The sequence below is a fragment of the Pleurodeles waltl genome, chromosome 1_2, assembly GCF_031143425.1.
Source record: "Pleurodeles waltl isolate 20211129_DDA chromosome 1_2, aPleWal1.hap1.20221129, whole genome shotgun sequence".
NCBI classification, from domain to species: Eukaryota; Metazoa; Chordata; class Amphibia; order Caudata; family Salamandridae; genus Pleurodeles; species Pleurodeles waltl.
Window position 1 is genome coordinate 1,008,003,505 of NC_090437.1, and position 24,928 is coordinate 1,008,028,432.

Sequence of the window (24,928 nt, forward strand, 5' to 3'; positions counted from 1 at the left end):
ATGGGGATTCCGACCCCCATACCGCCATCCTGTTCCTGGCGGTTTTGGCCGCCAGGCACAGGATGGCGGTATGGGGTGTCGTGTGGCCCCTGGGGGCCCCTGCAGTTCCCATGCCATCGGCATGGGCAGTGCAGGGCCCCCCGTAACAGGGCCCCACCAAGATTTTCAGTGTCTGCCATGCAGACACTGAAAATCGCGACGGGTGCAACTGCACCCGTCGCACCCCTTCCACTCCGCCGGCTCCATTCGGAGCCGGCATCCTCATGGAAGGGTGTTTCCCGCTGGGCTGGCGGGCGGCCTTCTGGCGGTCGCCCGCCAGCCCAGCGGGAAACCCAGAATACCCGCGACGATCTTCTGACCGCGCAGCGGTATTCTGGCGGTTCCAGCCAGGCCGGCGGCTTCCGCCGCCGGCCGGGGTCAGAATGACCCCCCATAGTAATGTGTTTTATATGTCCTGACAGTGAAACATTGCTAATTTCGTTTTTCACTGTTGCAAGGCCTGTCCCTCTCATAGGTTAACATGGGGGTTACCTTTAAATCTGATTAAAGTGTAGATTCCCTTGGTGAGCGGATGGACATGTGGAGTCTGGGGTCTCTGAGCTCACAATTTAAAAATACATCTTTTAGTAAAGTTGATTTTAAGATTGTGTGTTTGAAAATGCCACTTTTAGAAAGTGAGCATTTTCTTGCTTATACCATTTCTGTGACTCTGCCTGTTTGTGGATTCCTTGTATGGGTCAGTTTGACAGTTGGGCTGGTTGCACTTCACACTAGACAGTGACACAAAAGGAGCTAGGGTGTAGTCTGCATTTCCTGATGAGCCACCTGTGCTAGGAGGGAGGGGAGGATTGGTCACTTACACCTGAAAGGGCTGTGCCTGTCCTCACACAATGCTGTCTCTGACCCCCTGGTGAGTGTCTGGGGCCTGGCCTGGGCAAGGCAGGATTTCACATTCAAAATAGACTTTACTTTGAAGTAGGCCTACTTCAAAGGGGAAATTGGGTATAAGAAGGGCACCCAAAACCACAGACTATAGAACACTTCTGGAAACAAGAGGAACCTCTGCCTGGAGAAGAGCTGAAGAGCTGAGGAGAAGTGCTGCCTTTCCTATGACTGTGCTTTGTGGAGCTATCCTGCAGTTGCTGCTTCTGCCAGAGTGAGAGGGCAAAGACTGGACTTTGTATGCCTTCCATCTTGTGAAGAACTCTCCAAGGGCTTGATTTACAGCTTGCCTCCTGTTGTTTGAAGTCTCAGGGACAGCAAAGACTTCTCTCTGCCAGCACCTGGAGTCTCTGGAGAGACTCCTGCTCTGACAAGTGGTGCCCTATCCAGTCCCTGGGCCGTTGAAAGGAAAGCTGGTGGAAATCCACAGAAATCGACTTCGGACGACTTCGGACCAACACCTCTGTTGAATCCGGTGATGCCGGCTGCGACCGACTCCGTGAGCTTCGCTGGAACGCGACGAACTTCACAGGCCCGATGCCACTACAGCCACACTGAAGTCCGCGACTCCGTGGAAGTCGCCGCACCACGTCGTGACTGACACCGCTCGAAGTGCGCGGATTCAACGTTTCGCACAGACGCCGCGATCCCCGACTTTGCGAATCGACTTGTTTTCACTCTTCACCAAAGGTACTGTACTTGGGAGTCTACGCAACTTCGTGTCCGGCGCCGCTGATGTCGGCTTGTTGGGAACGACTCCGTCACGACGCCGTGTTAACACCTCATCAAAGCATTTTGTGTTTCTAAGCGCTATTTTTTTGTTTAATGTTTAAAAATTCATAACTTGACTTGTGTACATCGTTTTGTTGTCGTTTTGGACTTGTTTTGTTTAGATAAATATTTCCTATTTTTCTAAACTAGTGTTGTGTCATTTTGTAGTGATTTCATTAAGTTGATGTGTGTGTTGGTACAAATACTTTACACCTAGCACTCTGAAGTTAAGTCTACTGCTCTGCCAAGCTACCAAGTAGGTAAGCAGGGGTTAGCTGAGGGTGATTCTCTTTTACCCTGACTAGAGTGAGGGTCCTTGCTTGAACAGGGAGTTACCTGACGGTCAACCAAAGACCCAATTTCTAACATTGGTGATCAACGGTTGGGATTTGGACTTGTATTTGTACTTGACGTACAGTGATTAAGTCTACACTATTGTTTTGATCTCAGACCACTACGTGACCACATACTACTTGTCTTGTGATTTTTGCTTTTTCTCTTTGGGACTGTTTTTGTCTACTTCCATTTTTGCTGATCCCTTTATTGACTTTTCTTGAACTTCATTTGGGAATTTGTTTTTCTGCCTTTTGGAACTTTGCGCTTAAACCTCTCATCATGTATCAATCTGGAGATGCATCAGTTGAAGCTGCTTTTGACCTAGAGAAATTAGAGAGCTATACGAAGGCTCAGTTGAAGCAGTTTTGAAAAAGTTTTGATTGTCCCATTAAGAGCTGATCCAAGAAGGAGGAGCTGCAAAAGGCGCTGAGGGCCTGGGTGACAGCCACAGAAGCTGAGGAGCACACAGAGGATGAGGAGGATGAGGAGGGAGTGGGGAAATCCATTCACAATGGTATAGTGGGTGGACCTGTTATTCCCAGGGAGAGAGTCTCTAGGGCAGGTAGCAGTGTGTCCTCCAAGAGTCTGACCCCTGAAGAGTTACGGGTCAGACCGTCAGAGAGGGAGTACCAGTGGAGCTGAGAAAGCTCAGTCTAAAGATGGAGTGGGAAAGGGGGAGGGATAGGGAGGAGAGGAGAGCAGCCCTTGAGGAAAAGAAGATGCAGCTGGCTCATGAGCTTAACTTAAAGGAGTTAGATCAGAGGAGCCAATCTAGTAGAGATGGTGGCAGCATTACTACAGTGCAGCCTGAAATAAGAGTAGACATACCAAAGGATTGTGTGAAGGATTACAAGAGGGAGGATGACATATACTTGTGGTTCAAGGGGTATGAGACTGCTCTCCACATGAATCTGGTCCCTGAAGCTCATTGAGGGGCGGGTCTGTGGAAGCACTTTGAGGTAGAGGGGAGGGATACACTGACGGCCTTAGGGGATGCTCAGAATCTCACCTACAGTATCATGAAGGATGCCCTGCTCACAAGGTATGGTCTCACCCCTGAGCAGTATAAGGATAAGTTTAGATCCTACAAGAAAAAGGAATTCCAAACATGGTTGAAATGTGTAGATTCTCTTTGCAGGTCACTGGATGGTTGGGTGAAGGGCAGTAAGGTAACTACGTATGAGGGGCTTTACAATCTGATTGCTTGGGAGCACTTGTACAGTTTATGTTTTCCAGAGCTGCGCCAGCACCTGATTGACAGCAAGCTGACTGATCCCAGGAAGCTTGCACAGGAAGCGGATCGCTGGGAGAGCACCAGGGTCCAGAAGAGGTATATGGGAGACCACACCAAGGGTGGGCAGGGTCCCTCTCAGAAGAAAGGGGGGTAAGGGTAAACAGGGGGAGTTCTCTAAAGGGCTCCAAACTGATTCCCAGGGTAAGGATTCCCAACCCCCCCCAGTGAGAAGAAGCCATGGTTCTCCAAAGGGAAGCCAGTGGCAGGTGGTCCGCCACGTAAGTGCTATGCATGTGAACAGGTGGGTCATGTGAGAGGGGACCCCAAAAGTACACTGGCACCCACTGGTGCGCCGTCCCAGGGTTTGCCCAGTGTAGTGCTTGGGGAGGAGTTGGTTTCAGGTGGGTGGGAACCAGCTGAAATGACCCTTGTCTCACTAGGGGACAGAGAGATGGTCCAGAGAACCCTAGTGCCTGAAAACACTAAGAAGTACAGGCAGTGGGGGACCATTAATGGACAGAGGGTGGAGGCTCTGAAAGATAGGAGCCAGTGTGACTACAGTGAGGAGTCAGCTGGTGTCTGAAGAACAGATAGATCCCCGGGTACTTCACCAAGTAGTTGCAGTGGACAACTCAGAGCGTCTATGCAGAGTGGCGCAGGTTCCCTTTGAATGGGGGGGTCTCAGGTTCCTTGAAAGTAGCTGTGAGTCCAACCATGCCTGTTGATTGTTTGCTAGGCAATGACCTGGAGGATTCTCCTTGTAAGGAGGTGGAACACAGGTCTCACTTGGAGATGTTGGGTGTGCCTGGGTGGGTATGCGTATCCACCCGGTCAATGGCAGCCCGTCAGGGTGATCAAGAGCCCCTGGAGCCTGAAACAGTGGCCCAGGGGACCGCCAAGAAGAGGAAGGGCAGTGGGAAACCGGCCCCAAAGTTCCCACTGTCCAGGAGGAGGCAGAGCCTGAGGGTGATGGCCCGGAGCCTACAGGGGAACAGGTGGCTGAATTGGGGGAGGTCTGAGCTGTCGCAGTGGCAGCAGGAAGGAGGGCCCACCAGAGAGGCATTCTGTGAGGCACAGAAGGTATGCCCTACTCTAGAGGGGCTGCAGCCTGCCCAGGCGGCTGGTGAGGAGCCAGGATCACACCTAATCTACTGGGAGGATGGCCTCCTGTATAGCGAGCCTAAGGTTCCTGAGACTGGGTCAGGCCATGTGCTGGTGGTACCCCAGTGCTTTAGGGCCTTCCTACTGGGTCTGGCTCATGATGTGCCTTTAGCTGGACACTTGGGGTGGAGCAAGACCTTTGACAGGCTTGTCACCCACTTTCATTGGCCCCAAATGCGAAAGCACTCTGATACCTACTGTAGGTCTTGCCAAACTTGTCAGGCAAGTGGCAAGAGTGGGGGGAAATGTATGGTGCCCCTCCAACCTTTTCCTGTAGTTAGTACCCCCTTTGAAAAGATTGGTATTGACATTGTGGGGCCTCTGGATCCCAAGACAGCCATGGGCAGCAGGTTCATCCTGGTCTTGGTGGACCATGCCACCCTATATCCAGAAGCCATTCCTCTAAGGACCGTCACTTCCCCTGTGGTAGGCCATGCCTTGATGGGAGTTTTTACCCGCATGGGGTTCCCCAAGGAAGTGGTATCTGCTAGGGGTACCAACTTCATATCTACGTATATGAAGTCTCTGTGGAAGGTGTGTGGGGTAACCTACAAGTTCACCACCCCTTACCACCCCCAAGGTAATGGTCTGTTTGAGAGATTCAACTTCACCTTGAAAGACATGATCATCGGCCTGCCAGAGGCCTTGAGGCGGAAGTGGGACGTCCTCTTGCCATGCCTTCTGTTCGCTTACAGGGAGGTGCTTCAAAAGGGACTTGGCTTTAGCTCCTTTGAGCTCATCTATGGCCACTCTGAGAGGGGACCTTTGAGTCTGATGAAGGAAGCTTTGGAGAAAGCTCCTAGTAAACCACCCCAGGATGTATTTAGCTACATGCTGGCTTTAAGAAACCTGACTGCCTGCTTCAGGAGTCTTGCTCAGGAGAACCTGGAAGATAGCCAGGAGGATATGAAACGGTGGTACGACCGGAACGCCAATCTGGTCGAGTTTCAACCTGGTCAGAAAGTGTGGGTAATGGCGCCAGTGGAGCCTAGGGCGCTCCAAGATAAGTGGACTGGGCCATTTGAGGTGGTGGAGCGCAAGAGCGAAGTCACCTACCTGGTGGACTTGTGGTCTCCAAGGAACCCTTTAAGGGTCCTGCATGTCAACCGCCTCAAGCCACACTTTGAGTGAACTGAGCTGTCAATGCTCCTTGCGACAGATGATGGGGTGGAGGGGGAGAGCGAGCCTCTTCCTGACCTCCTGTCTGCAGGAGAAAAAGATGGGTCAGTGGAGGGAGTGATCATCTCCCCCTCCCTGACTGAGGAGCAGCAAGGTGACTGTCGCCACATGTTGGGGTAGTTTTCCCCACTGTTTTCCCTGATCCCAGGAATCACACACTTGTGCACACATGATGTGGACTCCGTGAAAGTCGCTGCACCACGTCGTGACCGACGCCGCTCGAAGTGCGCGGATTCAACGTTTCCCACAGACGCCGCGATCCTCGACTTCGTGCATCGACTTGTTTCCACTTTTCACCAAAGGTACTGTACTTGGGGGTCTACGCAACTCTTTGTCCAGCGCCGCTGTCTCGGCTTGTTGGGAACGATTCCGTCACGACGCCGTGTTAACACCTCATCGAAGCATTTTGTGTTTCTAAGCACTATTTTTGAGTTTAATCTTTAAAAATTCATAACTTGACTTGTGTATGTCAGACTTTTGTCGTTATGGTCTTGTTTTGTTTAGATAAATATTTCCTATTTTTCTAAACTGGTGTTGTGTCATTTTGTAGTGATTTCATGAAGTTACTGTGTGTGTTGGTACAAATACTTTAAATCTAGCACTCTGAAGTTAAGCCTACTGCTCTGCCAAGCTACCAAGGGGGTAAGCAAGGGTTAGCTGAGGGTGATTCTCTTTTACCCTGACTAGAGTGAGGGTCCTTGCTTGAACAGGGGGTAACCTGACTGTCAACCAAAGACCCCATTCCTAACAGTGACATAGAAAAAACAGAAGTAACCATGTGTTTGTGAGATGAGTGTGGACAGGAATAGTTTGCAGAATATGAGATGACTGAATATGAGAAGGTGAGAGGAACCTGATAAGATGGTGACAACAAAAGCATCTTCTTAAATTCATTTTGCAACAATAAGGGTGTGATGTGAACATGCTGTTAGGGATCAAACCGAAATGGTGAGAAAGCTTGGTTGGGCATATGAGTGATGGGTGTTATACAACAATGTTTGAGTCCTTGTGAGATATTACAGAGCACTCTGGAGCAGACAGTAATTTATTCCATCTGTCATTTCTAGATCTGAAGGTCCCATGAAGACTAGGGTTGGCCTTTGTGGACAGTTTTGAAGTTGAAGGTCTCAATTAAGGAATTTGAAATCATTTCTTAACTATGAGTTCTTTTTTCCTGAAGGTGAAGAAAGTTTACTCATGGTAATCATGTCTTTTGCAAAGTATTGCAAGATGAAGATTCTAACATCATGCCATGTGACCAATTTACTTTCCTTATATGAACTGGTATGAGTTTAGAATGTTGGTGTATCTTTAGCAGTCTCAGTGCAATTGGATTGTTCGGTTTAAATGTTAGGACCACGTGAGCACATTTAAGTTCAAAGTCTTTGGTGAAGTTTATGTTCATTATGAATGGTATCTAGGATTCTAGGTAGTTGATCATCAAGTGAGCTGCAGCTTCAGTGCCCTCTAGTAGTTCAGATTTGTAAGGTTGCTCCTTGTATTATGATTTTTTTTATCCAAACGTAATATCACACTTGAAGCTCACCAACTTGGATTTAGATTTTTGTATATGTTTTGCATGCAGTTTATTATAGTCTTCAGTTGCACTAATCCTGCCTTTAGCATTGGTAATTCTAGAATTGTTGTCTTTGAGGCCTTTCCTAATGCTAGCCACTTCTTAGTAGCTAGTCCATATTTGCTCTGGGCGACAATTTGAACTGTATTAAATTGTTTTAGGATAATATCCAGGATAGATGAGTTATGTGCCTGATCTTTAGTAGGTGAATCTGGAACTGGAGAATCCTGCTTTGCTCTTTTGAGAATGCCATTAAATGTCCTTCGCTTTATAATGTTTGCTTATTGTATACCTAGAAAAACATTTATACTGTATGTTGGAAATGGCCTCTCTGCAGGGTCACCCCCAAACTTTTTGCCTTCTTCCACTTCTTTTTATGACCTCATTTTGCTGGATTTAGGACTCTGATAACCAGTGCTAAAGTGTATGTGCTCTCTCCCTAAAAACATGCTAATATTGGCTCATACCCAATTGGCATATCTAATTTACTTGTAAGTCCTCACTAAAGTGCAGTACGTGTCCAGGGCCTGTAAACTGAATTTTACTAGTGGGCCTGCAGCACTTTATGTGCCACCTACATAAGTAGCACCTTAACCATGTTTCAGGCCTGCCATTGCAAGGCCTGTGTGTGCAGTTTCATTGGCACTTCGACTTGGCATTTAGAAGTACTTGCCAATCTTTAAACCCTCCTTTTTCTACATATAAGTCACCCCATAGGGCAGATGTAGGTAAAAGACAGGACATGTACATGTCTGTTTGGGAAACATCCTGAACAACTAGGTCTAAACCACTACTTGCCTGAACCACTACTGCTAAACAACTAAAAAGTCTCTACAACTAAGTACTGAACAACTACTGTCTAAACAACAATTGTGCCTGAATAACAATTGCCTGAACAACTACTTTTAAGGTAAGGTTTTCTTTTTGTTTTTTGATGGTTTATTAGTTGTTTAGAATATATATACATATATATATATATGTATATATATATATATATATATATATATATATATATATATATATATATATATATATATTAGTTGTTCAGGCAATTGTTATTCAGGCACAATAGTTGTTTAGACAGTAGTTGTTCAGTACTCAGTTGTAGAGACTTTTTAGTTGTTTAGCAGTAGTGGTTTAGGCAATAGTTGTTTAGGACCTAGTTGTTCTGTCACATATTCGTGTGTTTTATATGTCCTGGTAGTGGAAAACTCCTAAATTCATTTTCCACTACTGTGAGGCCTGCTCCTTTCGTAGGATAGCATTAGGGCTACCCTCATATACGGTTTGAGTGGTAGATTCTGATCAGAAAGGGGTAACCAGGTCATGTTTAGTTTGGCCAGAACGGTAATAGAAAATTCTGCCTATTGGTGAGGTTAGATTTTATATTACTATTTTGAAAATGCCACTTTTAGAAAGTGAGCATTTATCTGCACCTAAAATCCATCTGTGCCTTACAGCCTGTCTCCAATCAATGTCTGGGCTGGGCTGGTTGACAGCCTCCTTGTGCATTTCACCCAGATAACCACAAACACAGGATATTCAGTCACACCTGCACTCATCTGCATACTGAATGTGTCTTCCTGGACTGGAAGGGTGGAGGGCCCTGATACTTACATTTCAAAGGCCAGTGGCCTACCCTCACACAATGGACTGCAAAACCGCTACTGGACCCTGACAGACAGACTTGGACTGAAAGGGGACATTGTGCACTTCAAAACCACTCTTTGGAGTCTCCCCCACTTCAAAGGCATTTTGGGGTATATAAACTGGGTCCCTGACCCCACCAAATCAGACACTTCTGGACCTGAACCTGCAACCTGTCAAGAGGAACTGCCTGTCTGCCCAAAAGGACTCATCTGGACTACTTTGCTGAGAAGGACTGCTGCCCCACTGTTGCCCTGCTACCTTGCTGCCCTCTGAATTTGCTGAGAAGTTCTCTCCAAGGGCTTGGATTGAGCTTGCCTCCTGTTTTTGGAAGTCTTGGGGCCCAACAGACTTTGGGGGTGATTCTGACCCCGGCGGTCGGGTCGGCGGGAGCACCGCTGACAGGCCGGCGGTGCCCCGCAGGGCATTCTGACCGCGGCGCTTTGGCCGCGGTCAGTGCAGGAAAACCGGCGGTCTCCCGCCGGTTTTCCGCTGCCCCTAAGAATCCTCCAAGGCGGCGCAGCTCGCTGCGCCGCCTTGGGGATTCTGACACCCCCTACCGCCATCCTGTTCCTGGCGGTTCGCCCGCCAGGAACAGCATGGCCGTAGGGGGTGTTGTGGGGCCCCTGGGGGCCCCTGCAGTGCCCATGCCAATGGCATGGGCACTGCAGGGGCCCCCGTAAGAGGGCCCCGCTTGTATTTCACTGTCTGCATTGCAGACAGTGAAATACGCGACGGGTGCAGTAGCACCCGTCGCACCTTCCCACTCCGCCGGCTCGATTACGAGCCGGCTTCATGGTGGGAAGGTCGTTTTCCCCTGGGCTGGCGGGCGGCCTTTTGGCGGCCGCCCGCCAGCCCAGGGGAAAACTTGAAATACCCGCCGCGGTCTTTTGACCGCGGCGCGGTATTTTGGGGGCGGAATTCTGGCGGGCGGCCTCCGCCGCCCGCCAGAATCAGAATCACCCCCTTTATCTCTTTAAGATGTGTGTGCCAAAAATCGGTACAAAGCCTTCCGGAAACTACGCAGCCTGACTTCCCAAGTGAAGAATCAATGCAGCGTCTGCCTTGCAGCTGGAAATTCAATACACAGCCCTAGTGGATCGATGCACAGCCGAACTTGAATAATGCAGGTAGACTTCCTGAGTGAAGAATCGATGCAGCACCTGCTGTGCAACAGAAAATTAGATGCATCGCCTACTGGAATGACGCAATGCCTGTGACTTCGTCCTACACACCCAGGATTTCCACGCATCATACCCAGGTGTCAAAAAGATCCCCCCATCGTAGTGAGGAACCAAGCCTTTGCACCAGAAATCGATGCAAAGCTCCTTGCAACGTGGAAAGAAACAATGTATCGTCTGTGCCACGCACAACGTATTTTTCCACGCATCTCCTCCTTTGCAGTCTCCGTGCATATTATTTTGTACACAAACCAGGTACTTTGTGCAAACAAAAGATAATTGATGCTTTCTAAAATGTAAGACTCTTTTTAATCTTGCAAAAGTGATATCACAACTTGTGCTTATTGAATCCTTATCGTTTTGACCTTCATTTAACCAGAAACATATCATGTATGTTGCTAAACCTGTGTGGTGTACTTTTGACTGTGTTACTGTATGATTTATTGCACATATACTTTACACATTACCCTCTAGGGTTAAGTCTGACTGCTCAGTCCCAAGCTTCCAGAGGGTGGGCACAGGATAATTTGGATTGTATGTGACTTACGCTGTGGTCCCTATTTGGACAAAGGTGAATACCCCTGCCAACTAAAGACCCCATTTCTAACACTGCAGATTTCCAAAGATAGTGAAACAGGTGTATAAGAAGGCATAAACAGGCACATAAGGGTATTGCAAAATATTGGTGTGTGAAATTTGGTTGATGGTTGAGGCGGGTATGAGCCCTTCATAAACAACAACCATAATCCCCGTTAGGGTGAATCATGAAAGTCACTAGTTTAATCTGTGCTTCACCCTCTGGTAGGTAGGTATAAAAGCATTCAGACTTAAATTAGAGGCAACATGTAAAGTATCAATGCCTCACGTACACAATAATAAAGTGAAAACACAACACAAGAAAAATCCCAAACCAATTTTAAATAAAAGAGCAAATGTTAACACATTATTTTAAACTAAAATGACAAAAAGTAGATCAGTAGAACCAGAGGTATGTATTTTAAAGTTTGTGGTGAAAACTAGCACCTAAAAGATCAAAGAGCCAACCACAGACATCAAGTAGCATGAGACTGGGGCAAAATTGAAAGTTATGGCCAACCACAACGGAACACAGTTCAGATACAAGAGGTGGATTGTAGCAGGTCTCAGCTGGTCAGAGACCAGCCAACTAGCCCTTGAATCATCTGGTAGTTAGGAGTTCAAGGAGAAGTGCAGGGCACAGAAGAAGGACAGATCTGTGGGGGCTCAGCACAGTCTCCAGACAGCAAAGCATTCCTTGTTGGTGAAGCAGTCTTCTGAAGCATACAGCAGACTGTCATTTGAGAGTCATTCCACAGTTCCAGAAAGTAAACTGACGAGTGAGTCTGAGGGTCCTATTTTCATACCTAGAGTCTTCTTTAAAGTAGGAGAAGTTTCTAGAAGCTCTTCTTTCACACTGATTGGAATTTCCTGCCTAACTGCTCTGGCTCCAGCCTGAGTAGGGCACAATGGACTAGTGTGCAGTTCTTTGTTTGAAAGCAGGGCACACTCTATTGACTTGCAAGTGGGGCTGTGTGAAGCTCTGACTCCTCATCATTCCTGCCTGAGATGGCCCATCTAGAAACACCTAATCCCTCTATTGTGTGAATGTTTGGGAGGAATATACAACAAACAATTGCCACTCACATCTAGTCATGAGACCCAGGAAACAGGCTTCAGGCACTAAATACTTAATGCAGGAAAATACCAATTTAAAAAAAGTAAAAACAACAATGTGATGGCTGGAATGCATGAATTATTCTCAGCCACTGGCAATCACTCGGGCAACATCCCAATTTATCTTTTTTTGCCCACCATGCCACCCCAGTTTGGACCCAGTCATATGCAAATCCATCTTGACGCTGCTTCGCCCTGGGAGCAGTCCTGTCCGATATGCCAGGTCAGGTTCTCACTGGACAGGAAACAAGCACCCTGGAATTGGTTTCGGAGTATCAACCCTCATCACCCTGGATAGCTTGAGTCCAGTGGCACACTGAGCCTGGGACCCACGTCTGGTCATACCAAGCACACTCAGGGCGGCAAATGCAAAAACAACAATGTGATGGATGGAATGCTTGAATTAATCTCAGCCACTAGCAATCGCTTGGGCCGCATCCCAATCCACAATTTTTTTTGCTTACCATACCACCCCAGTTTGGACCCAGCTAGACGCAAATCAGTCTTGACCCTGCCTCCCATTTGAACAATCCAGCCTGCACTGCCCAGCAAGGTCCTTCCTCGACCAAAAACAAGCATCCTGGAACGGATTTCAGAGTATCAACCCTCATCAGAAAGGCTAGCTTGAATCCAGCGGCACAGTGAGCCTGGGGTCCAAGTCTGGTCATACCCAGCACACTTTGGGCGGAAAATGCATAAAAAATGTGATGGACGGAATACTTGAAATAATCTCAGCCACTGGCAACTGCCCGGGCCCCATCCCAATTCACTGTTTTATTGCCCACCATACCACCCCAGTTTGGACACAGCCATATGAAAATCAGTCTTGACTACTTCTTTGGGGACAGTGTATCCCAAACTGCCAACTTTCTAAAAGCGGTATTTCTAAATTTGTGACTTAAAATCCAACTTCACTATTGGAAAGGATTGTAAATTAAAATTTCAAGGGCACCAAATATGAATTCCTACCTGCTCCCAATCAAAAGCTAGTACTTATTAAATACAATAAGGTAACACAATGTTATCCTATTGGAGAGCTAGATCTCACAGTAGTGGAAAACGCATTTGTTAGTATTTCACAACCAGGACATTTATACTTAAAAGTGCATGTCCAACATCTTAATTACAATGCACCCTGCCCTGTGAGTTACTTGGGGTCCACCTTAGGGGTGACATGTAATCAAACCTGGGTATATAGTATTCAACTTTATTAGAAACTTATAAATACATTAAATGTGCCAATCAGGTGTAAGACAATTTTACCATGTTTAAGGGAGTGAGCACAAACACTTTAGCAAAGGTTAGCAATGGTATAGTTCACAGTGTACTAAGACCAACAAAAACAAATTCAGTTGTAATAAGAGGGGTGAAAGCAAGCAGGTCTAAGAATTGATATTGAGCATGGCCTTATTGATATGCTGCCTGGTGTTAACGAAAAACGTTTATTTTCTTGGTTGATTGAATTGCGCGCAGATATGGGCAGCTGTGAGGGTGACAATACTAAACCTCTGCTAGTCACTTCTAATGAGCACTACTATCAGGCAGAGTGCAGACAATGTCCATCATATAGCCCACCTGGTCGAAAGACACACCACCACAATATCCCAGCCTTCCTTCTCTCGCTTGATGCAGAGAAGGCCTTTGACAGGGTGAATTGGTCATTCCTCTGTGCGGTACTGGGCAAGATAAGCTTGGGATCAGGCATGATAGACAAATTCATGGCCTCATATGTGCATATTAATGGGCAGCTCCACTAGCCATTCTTTGAAGTACGCAGCAAGAGTGTCCATCGTCACCCCTATTATTTGCCAGAGCCGTGGAGCCCTTGTCACCACCATCCGAAGCACGCCAGAGGTGGTGAGCATCCTCTTTGGGAGCAGGATCCACAAGATCAGCATGTTTGCTGAGGTCCCCATGCTTTTGGCTTCACACTGTGATATCTCTCTCCCAGCTGTGGTCGCATGTCTGAATTATTTGAAGGCAGTATTGGGCTTTAGGATCAATATGTCTAAATCAAGCGTGCTCAATCTAACTATCCCCAAGTAAGACCTGCCTGCTCTGCAATGACTGGTTGTCATTTCAATGGTCTTTGGATACAATGAGATAGCTGGGACTCAACCTCAGCCCCTCGCTTACGTCCCGGGTTTGTACTAACTGGCCTCATCTCAGCTGCTGTATCCTGGCTGATCTCCAGCGGTGGAAACCTTTGAAAATCTCCTAGCTAGGCCGGGTCAATACTGTCAAAATGGACGTACTTCCATGGGCTCTGTACCTCTTTCAAATCTTATCCACCCCTATCCAGAAGGAAGATATCCTGCACTTGCAGCGTGACATCCATTCCTTCATTTAGAATGGGAAAGACCCTAGGATTTCCAACGTTCTAATGATGCAACCCAAAGGCAGGGGTAGTCTGGTGTACCCCAATCTCCTAGAATACTACTGGGATGCTAATTTACACCATATCTCTGAGTGAGTGGCCTGCTGTCCCCCTCATCGATCTCATCTGGCTCCCCAAACATGCCAGACTGCACAGCGCCTACCTTGCTACTCCCACCAAACTGGTGCTCAACACTCAAAATCCTGACTTTCTTCCTTCACTGTCGCCCCCTTCCTTCTGAATCTGGTGCGATGGAGACTATGGAACCATCAGAAAAGCTTTTTGCTGGGATCTCTATTATATTCTTCAGTCAACGTAAGAATGAATATCATCTCCTGGAGGTGGCAAGGCTCCAATATTATCAATTGCTGCATTGGTATTACACCCCTCTGCCTACCCTGGGGCCACTGACCCTGTACCTTCTTTGAGAAGATGGAACAACCATAAGGAGGCCCATGAGGACTCATCTGTAGAACCTACCACATGCTCCAGCACTTAACCTCCCATTGTACACATGCTTACCAGTCAACATGGCAAACCACTGTGCAAGAGGATATTTTACCTAAACAGTGGGAGACCCTATGGCAGGACATACCCAAAATGTACTGTAGGATCTCCCATAGGGAAACAGCATATAAACTCATGTTTCAGTGATATTACACACCATCCCGTCTCTCCACCATTTACCCCAACACATCCACCCTGTGTTAGAGATGCCGGCCAGCAGCTGATGACTTTTACCATATATGGTGGTCTTGCAGCCTCATCACCACCTACTGGGAGAAAGTCCTGGGCCATATCAATGCCACTGTAGGGTATCCACTTCCTATTTCATAGCTATTCTCAGTTTTGATCCCCAGCCTTGAAGGTGATGACCCATGCTAAATGGAAGCTTATTAGATACATGTTCTTGTGGCACAGCAAACTGTGGCACTAGCATGGAAAAAGAAGGCCCCCTTCCTCAGTAGCACATTGGTTCTTCCGACTTTGGCACACGATGGCAATTGAGCAACTCTCCCATAGCTAAAAGAGACTCCAAGTTCCAAACTGTTTGGTGCCCGCTGATCCAATATCTCACTTGAATAGAATTCACCTGATTCTGTTCCCTGAAGCTCAGAGCCCTCCAGGTCTTTGACGGATTCTCACACTGGCCATCTATGTCACTGCTTGGTCTACTGCTATCCAGTAGTATGGGACATGTCTTTTGGATTACATCGTAACCCTGACCCTAGCACTGAAGAATCTGATCTGCAGTAACTTTTTTTGTTATCTTACATATAGTATGTTTTCTTCTTTATCTACTGCAACATATTGTACTCTGGATGTTCTGACATTATGATACTTGGCTAATGTTTCTCTATAATCCGGTCTGGTTATACCTGAGATACTTAGACCCTGTACCATGCAATGTATGATTTGTCGCTTTTGGTTGTACTTGGCAGATAGGTCGTGCTTTGTTCATCTGTTCTGGACATTTCAATAAAGTCTTTTGTGCAACAAAAAAAACTTTACTCTCCTGGATAATCTTAATGAATTCCAACCAGTCTACTGTTCCTTAACAAAATGGTTGAAATCTGTGTCAATAGCCAGCTCAAACAATTTGACAATTATAACAACTTTCTTGATAACTACTAGTCTGGCTTCAGAGATTCATGTACCACTGAAACAGACATCTTACAAATCACTGGGGATGAAACTGGCATCCTAAATAAAAGTAACCCTGATTGGTGATATTGCCTGTCTTTCAGCTACTTTTAACCAAGATATCCATTCAAACTCTTTGTGATTGTACAGATATTAAAACCACGATACTGGAATGGTTTAAATGCTATCTAGCTATCCGTTCCCAGGGCGTTCCACAGAATACGTGTTATGCCAGTTTCGACAGAAATTACCTAGATGGCCCTGCATATTCCTGCACGAAAATACCAGAAATCCACCTAGTGTACATGTTTAACGAGTTCCTAAGGTTGTTTTGGGGGAAATAATAATAATTTCAAATATTTCATTCATATAATACACATCACAGGTTGTGGTTGTAATCATTTGGTAATGGCCTAAAAATGAACGCATCTATCTTAACACACTTCACCAAGCTCAGCTTAAGATGGTTGTAACTGTTTTCTACGATTTAAACTCTAACATAACTTTCTGAACACAGTTTATGATGTTGAATTGCAACTACATTGGATTATGAAGATTACGTGTACTGATCTGAATCATCTAATATATTCAGATAATTGAATTGGCTTTAATGAATTTTGTAATGCATTGTTTTTAGATTTTATTTTATTTTTATACAAATAAAATGCACATAATTTTGGTATATAAGAAACATAGTTGTTAGAAACTATTTGTTCTCCCTGAAGAAACCTTATGAATTGGTTCCTCAGGATATTTGCTACCTCTGCTTGCTTAAAATATTTTTTTATAATGTACAAATGAACATCAATAACATAGCAGAAAATATGAACCACCAACCTATGGGGGATCAAACATTTTTTTCCTGAACTGGATTTACAGAAGTAATCTAGGCTTTGGTTATTTACCCAGTTAGAATACAGAAATTCTGTCTATTTCTGGAATCTTCAAAGCCCAGTTTGCAGACCCAAATTTTAAATAATAGTCAAGTCCAATTGAAAAAGTGAGCTTTTTCTCCTGTGGTTCATTTTGAACCCAAAGAGATGCCCACAAATCCAAAGCTCGCCAGCTGGCTGGCCAGAAGGAAAAAAAGATTTTGTGCCCGTGATGACGATTCCCAAGGATTCTGTCTCCGTGTACTGAAAAAACAAGTCATAAGGGAGAAGCTGAAGCACACATAGAGGTCTTCCTCCCGCCTAGGATTTAGAAACCCCACGTGCTCTGGTGAAATGTCACAACTTGCCCTATCTACACTAGAGGTTGACTGGATCAAAATGTCTAAATAGATTATGCCTACTAAACATCAATACTGTCAAACAATCCAAGAAGATAACACAGATTACTAAAACTATCATATGCACATTTAAATCAGATTTCAAAGCAGAGGATGGTGACATAAAATAAATCATCACATTTCAGTTAATAACAATCAGGTTTAGGAGCTGGGCCATCCTTATCCCTAACACAAATTTGGAATTGCATGTGTGTTGACAGACTAACACATGCGGGTAAAATAAAAGAAGAGACAAAATAATTTGAAAAATCATCTAACTAGGGTAACTCACTATAAAAATACACTGGTGTACTTCTCTAAACCGAAAAGGAAATGAGTAACCACATTGCAGTTTATATACCTCTCCTCATGGGACAGCAGACAGGAAATATTTGTCGGTTCAGAGCGCTCACACTTTCTCAGCATCAAAAGGCAGCATCAGGGGCTGTGCAGAACATGAGCTGCACATAGGGCAGGTCATCGGTTCAAAATGTATTGGGCATATTAGTACCGACCAGCATAAGCAAATAAAGTAATAGGAAGAATTACTTTTAACTTTTAAATTTAAGAAGACATTTAAGGGTCATCAAGATTCAGGAGGGAGAGAGAGAAAGAGAAAAATATCAAGGGGTCATCCTCAAGCCTCAACTGACTAAAAGTTTCAAAAGCTTCTCCCTAACTAGAAATGTCCACACGTTTCTGATTGGTGCTCCGTGTGGGCTCATCAACAAATTAATCAATATCCAATTGAAAATCATCGACGGCATCAATTTTGCAACTATTCTGGATTTTGTCATCTCAATGAATTCATACAGTTCCTCCAAAATAGAACACTTTATCAATTGAAACTTTCTGATTCTTTCACAGGGTGATTCTAACAGTTCTCATGTGAATTCAACAATACTTCCTGTCTTGTTCGACAGCTAGAACAAATACTGTTACATTTGTTATTAGTTAAGACATGGTCTCTGTCTTTAATACAGTAGGACATTCACCAACACATCAGAAACCTATGAATTAATTCAGGTCAAAGAGAACAGAATGAATTAGCACTTTTCCTTTACTACTGCAAAATGAATCTTCAGGCCTCGTCTGGCTAAGTAAGGCTAAATACATATTAATGCAATTATTACATATAAATCCTACTGCATACCTTACAATTTGAATCAAATATGCAAAGCAAATTATTTAATTGTGATAATTATTTATGACATGTGAAATCATTTAAATTAATGTAGGTATGATTAATTCATATTCATTTAATATTCATAATATCCTTGATGTCTACTGTGCTCCTAACTAAACATGCTTTCAATATTCATTTGTGCCAGTAGTTCACTCGAATATAAGTGCACAACATCTTTCATGGTGAAACGCAATGTCAAAAAGAAATGGAGGTCACAATGTCCGCCATGACTGAAACGTGTACATTATTGCATTTCATGTTAATTTCTTTGTTAGGGTTTTAAATGAAGGTTTATGAGTCACCATATGCCAACTTCTTTGCCATTAATGTTCTAATAAATTTGATCTCTATCAGTCCCTCCTCTGACAGCAATTTGTTCGGTCACCAAAGGACATTCTCACTTACAATGAGACAACTCAAAGCTTTGTGGTATGATAACGCATAGGTCGAAGTCTGCAGTAATTCTCAATTCTCTTCCAGTTCTCATAGTATTTGTTTTGCATATTCTGCATTTCAATCTCTTTCCTCCATTGTTTATTCTGTGCTCTTTGCATCTTCCAAAAACTGTAAATGTTTTAGAATCCAAGTGCACAAATTATGCACACTGTCACACTCAATAAAGGTTTAAAGATCATTCTCACATATTAATTTCCTAAGTCTCTAACCCAAGATCCTACTTTAGAAACTCCTTCACCTACTGTTTCCCAAATTTTTGTTTGTTTTCAGTCATTCAAGTTATTTTCCAGACGTGTCAGGTTAGAAATGTATATCCATATCCCTTACTGTTGCCTCTTTCAAATTCGAAGACTTCGCCTTCCTTTGCTACAATTATGTCAAATGCAAGGCGATTCTGCAAACCATTGATCTTACCGCAACCATTTCCATGTCCATTAAGATCATTGCACCTGCAAAATCAGTTGACATCTTATATACAATGGTTGCTAACTTCCTTATCTTAAGGTCATTTAGGATTACACCTACTGATGGAATAAAAGCTCAAAAAATATCTCTGGTAATTTCTGAACTACTTGCTCCTCTTTTAATCTTCATCTTAGATTTCTCATTCCCTGCTGAGTTGTCAAAATCATCAACTTGATACATTTTCAGAAAACCACCCCTAAATAGCATGTGCCATACCAACCTTTTGGTACCCAGTAATAAGTGTTCTTCCCACAAATATAATATACACTAGGCACAGCGGGTCTTGTCCATTTAACATAAAATCCCATTCATTCTTAAATGAAAACATGTCTGCATTCACTACTCCCTACGAACTTATTGTTAGTTTTTGATTATGATCTATATATACAAAGCTTCCCTACATGTTGCCAATCTAAAGCTAAGTGTCCCTGTGTATCAGGCATGTTAGGCATGAATTTATTTTTTTAATCATGTGAAACTATGCCCTTATCTACCTTTTCTTTCATTGCTTTCCTTCTGTCATCAACTTGATTACAAACTCCTTTTCTGCTTTTGTAAGAATACATGTTACATTTTTTCTGTGTGTGTATGCTGTGCCAAATGTTAGTGTAGGTTCAAAGAATCCTCCTACTATATTTTTTTCTTAGCCTTTACAATGCTGTTCAAATGCTGATTAACAGGAATGAAAGAAAAAACAATGTCAAAGTTTGAGTAAAAATACTGAATGTACTCTTAATCGCACAAATGTGTTAACAGTAAGCTGCAACTAATGCCATAAGTCAGTTGTAAACTGTGATATGTGATCCCCTCTTGTACTGACACAGAAATCTGTGTGCTCAAGTAAAAGTCACACACATTCATTGTATCCACATACTCATACAGCAAACTATAATAAATGTTCTAAGACAAATCTCCCTTAGCATCATCTAAATTAATTCATCCCTCACTCTTAGAAAACTTCTCCACTTAGAAGGTGTTATTCCCTGCACTGGAATTGCTGTGCATATTTCCTTTCACTGAACCACTCATTCCTGCAATCAATAAAATACATACAATCATACATACCATAACTAACCCAATGCACACATATTTACACTGACTGCGCTTACCCTGTGCTGGGTTGATGGTTTCTGTAGAATCAGAGAGGGAAAAGAAAAAGAGAAAAATTCAAAAGCAAAAGCGAGAAAAAGTAAAATCCAAAGAAGTTAGTCAACAGTTACAACAGTTCTCAATCTTCTAGAAAGTTTCATCAAGTTTAAACTAAAAAGGGTTTCAAAAGTAGTTTTAAATGTTCTGTGTTCACAATCTGAGGATCACTTATCATTACTTCCAGTATATAGTGTCTATGTTGATCAATTGGCAAGGTTATTTTAAAGTTCAGGTCAAATGTGAATTCAAGTTCCAGAATCTTTAACTCAATTTTCACAGTCAAAACAAAAGGCCATAAACTCCTTCTCCCATGCATTTGCAACAAGATAGATCCATCTCGTTGAAGTGTGGTAAATAAAAATACCTCTTTTCTTGTTTCCTGATTAGCAACAGTTATAGAAGGAAAACGAGATCCGAGATGTGGAGAATATTAGATTTTTATTCAGTAACTCGAGTTAAGGGAGAGCTCCGTCACCATACAGGTTCAGGAGTAGTCTGCCCTCTAACATGTATCACAAGTTTATATATCTTTTGTTAGTTACTCGTATGCGTGCGAGTTAATAATTAATCAGACATCACATGACATTTCTGTGAGCGCAGTTTGTTCCCTTTAACATGAATCACTAGCGTGCATAAAACAGATGTTTCCTGATTACAAATAACCTTAGGAACCACTTCTCAGATTTATATAATTACTCATCAATTTTCATGTCTCAGATACCCGGCGAAATAACAAGAAAATAAGAAACAGACGCGCCTGTGGTTACAAAGTTAAGCAACTGTCTAGTTAATCATTTATACAGAACAAAAGGTCACATTCCGCAGGTCAGTGTCCCATGGCATGGGGAAGAGAGAACTGAATCAACAAGTCTCTTGCCACTCCCGTCTGGCACGTAGCCTTAGTTAGTTCATTTTTATGCAAAGGCAGCAGTTTTAGTGGCAATACATGCCATGTTGCACATTATCGTTCGTGCGATGCAGTAGTACAAACATAAAATGGAGTACAATGATGGGCCACACGTCCATTTTATAATCTCTTTTTCCACATTCGGCCCTTTGGCCGTGAGGCGTACCATTGTTATCAGATGTGTTCATATATGGGTTGCATGGTACTATAAGATACAGTTTCCTGATCCTCAGCGTTATCCACAGCATCCCTTGTTGGCTGGGGCAAATTATCAGAGACATCAATTTCCATTAATTGTTGGGTAATTGCTTCTCTCATTATGAGAGCATTTGAAACATTAACAGAGGGCATAGGAGGTTGTTTCAACATCTTACTGAGGCACTGGCAACATAGAGGAGCACAGTTCACAAGAATACAGCATCCAAAAATCAACAAGAGAAAAACAATAACAAACATAGCTATTTGCCACCCCCATTGTGTCAGGGTGTCCCATAGCGAGCCGAGGGGATTCCAGAGGCCGAGGTCCTGGTGAACCTGTAATTTTATTTTATATAATTTCTTAATTGCTTCCTTTACTGAAGTAGAGGTGTCCGGTACGTATGTACAGCAGGAAGCTCCGATCACCTGACATACCCCTCCCTGTTCTGCCAGCATCATGTCTAGGACCATGCGGTTTTGAAGGGAAACCAACCTAACCGCTTGGAGCTCTATAGTAATATTTTGGAGAATCCCTGCTGTTTCATCAATAGTGGCTTCTAAAAGGCGTGAAAGTCGTCTTATGTTCCTAGAATTTATAGCAGGTCCATACCATGGGATAAAGGCTGCTAGCATATCCCCGGCTATTTCCGAAGGAGTATCACCTTGGTCTACACTCCTCCTTTTGATAATCTCATTATGTCCTTTATATTGTCTCTTACCAAATTCAGCAGTCTTTTTAATTGTTAATGCGGGTACCACAACACCCACGTGACAGCGCCCTCCCCATTTTGGTGGTAGCCATGTATAGGCTCTAGTTCCACAAATGAAATACACCGAGTCTCCTATATAGAAAGGATGTTCAGATCTTCCAGCAGGCAATGCAAATGTGATGTTGCATCCTGTGCTGTTTCCCATTGGAAGAGTACCATTGTTGGTGATACAAATGCTTCTCATTCCTTTTCCTTTTCTTACCCTTAAATACGGAGTCTGATCGGGTAGCATCTGTGGAAAAGTTGTATCATTCTTTTCCTGAAATATTGGGGAAAATATGCCTGAAAAAGGAAAAGTGGAATTGGGCACTATTACATTCGCACATCCCTTCTTCTCCAGGACCTCTTTATTATATGATATATATAGGGAGGATTGTTTAAAGTTAGTAGGAGCCCTACCCTTTATCAGGTCGCTAAAAACGGTTAATAATTCTATTTTTAAGAAAGCCACATGAAAAGCGTAACAGGATGCCTCAAAAGGTAAAGATGTTTGGAGCAGAGGTATGCCCTCATCTACATAAGCGGGAAACTGCATACAAATCCAGCAGTCTCCTTTATTTATTATTTCATGGGTATTATGCATTAGGGTGATGAAAGTGTTGTATTTCATTTCCTCTCTATGGCTTTCATCTTCGGGGGCTATCGTAAGAGAGGTCATGGAGGGCATATGTTCTGGTAATCCAGCAATGTTTCTACCCTTTTTATAAAACTGGGTCTCAAGAAGGTATATGATGCCTAAAACCAATCCCAATACACAAAAAATGGCACAGCTTATCCCCAACCTAGAACACAGAAACCATCTGTTTTTCTTCTTTAAGGTAGCGTAATCGTCTTCCATCTTTCCGTATCTTTTCCAACTGGATGCTGACCACTCTCTTATCTTTGGCCCTCTCCTCCTGTGGGTCTTTGGGCTGCTAATGTTTTATGTCCTCGAGATGCGTTGCTGTCGGTCTTATCCTGACCCCAGACCTCTTTACCTCACGAGCCGAGCTCGGAGGACTTAAACAGCTTGAGATCGATGGGAGGACCGCAGTTTAGAACGATAAGTCTCTTCTCCTTCTTCTCCTGTAGGCAACACCATAGGTTTGTTGATGTCGTTGACGGGAACTGATTGTTCCTCTTTGTCCGTGGAAGGTGGAAAATGTTTTTTACAATGACTGGCATGAATCCATCCTTTTCTTCCTTCCACCTTTACCGCAGTCCAGGTGGTCAGCAAAACCAGCTTGGGTTCTTTCCAGCGTGGCTCAAGGTTTGTGACGCGGTCGAAGTTTCGGATATGGACCCAGTCTCCGGGCTTGATCTGGTGTTCTTTTGGATCTGTGTGGTCAGGAAAAGCTGCAGCCACCTGTGAACGACAAGATTGGAGTGCAGACATCAAGGAAGCCAGATAATCAGTCAACACAGGCATTTCTATATCTGTAATACTTTTTGCTCGAGGCATTCCCCATATGTTTGGTGGTCTTCCGAACACCACTTCATAGGGAGCCAAATTTGTTCGTGAATGTGGGATCATTCTCATGTAAAACAAGGCTACGGGCAGTGCGGTGATCCAATCTACCCCTTTTTCAGGGCATATTTTCGCCATTTTCCCCTTCAGTGTCTGATAGTGCCTTTCCACTAAGCCGGCAGCCTGCGGATGTCTTACACAGTGGAACTTCCACTGGTATCCCAGTAGAAGCGTCATGTGTTTCATTAATTCAGAGTAGAACGGTTGACCATTGTCTGAGTACATGACCCGTGGTAACCCATACCGGGGAAAATATTCCTTTACCAGCTGTTTGGCCGTGGTGACTGCAGTATAGTCTGACACTGGGTATGCTTCTGTCCATCGAGTCAGAGTGCACACCACTACTAGAACATATTTCTGCCCCCTGCATCGTTCCATCTGGATGTAATCCATCTGGATTGCCTCAAAAGGGTATTCTGGGGGGTGGAATCCCCCTACCCCCACCGCTGTTCCTTTCCCAATATTATACGTATTGCATATCATACAAGTTCGTGTTTTCTGTTTAGCAGCTGTTCGTAGATGTTTGTTCTCCCATAAGTGCTGTAGCACATCCAACATAGCCTTTTCACCTAAATGAGCCGGCCCATGAACTGTTTCAATGATGACTTGTACCATCGAATCCGGCAGGTACCAGACAGCTCTGTGTGGAGTCATCCACCCCTGATCTGTCAGTACCCCTCCTTCCTTTTCCCATTTTTCTTTCTCCTCTTTTGTGGCGCGTCTCTGTATATCTAATACGTCAAGTGTGAGGTCTCTTTTGTTTTGAATATGACCTATAAAACTCTCACTGTTTTGAGATGCGCGTTCTTCTGGTGAGTCATGTAGTATAGTTTCTTGGGCTGTTTTATCAGCCAAAGAATTTCCTCTAGAGATTTCATCAGTTCCTTTTGTGTGTGCTTTGCACTTAATCACTGCAATTCGTTCTGGCAGATGTATATCATCTAATAATTGTGTGATCAAGTGTGCGTGTTGTATCTTGGTCCCATGTGACGTCATGTATCCCCTTTCCTTCCAGAGTGTGCCAAAATGATGTACCACCCCAAATGCATATTGGGAATCAGTGTAGATATTCACTCTTTTCCCTCTTCCTATTTTACAAGCTTGACTGACTGCTATTAATTCTGCAGCTTGTGCCGAAAGGATGGGTATTTGTTTTTTTTCCAAGACTTCAAAAGTTGTGGTAATGGCGTATGCAGCTCTTAATTCCCCTTTCTCTGTTCGTTTACATGATCCATCCACGAATATCTCAAGTTCTGCTTCAGGAAGGGGAATGTCTTTCA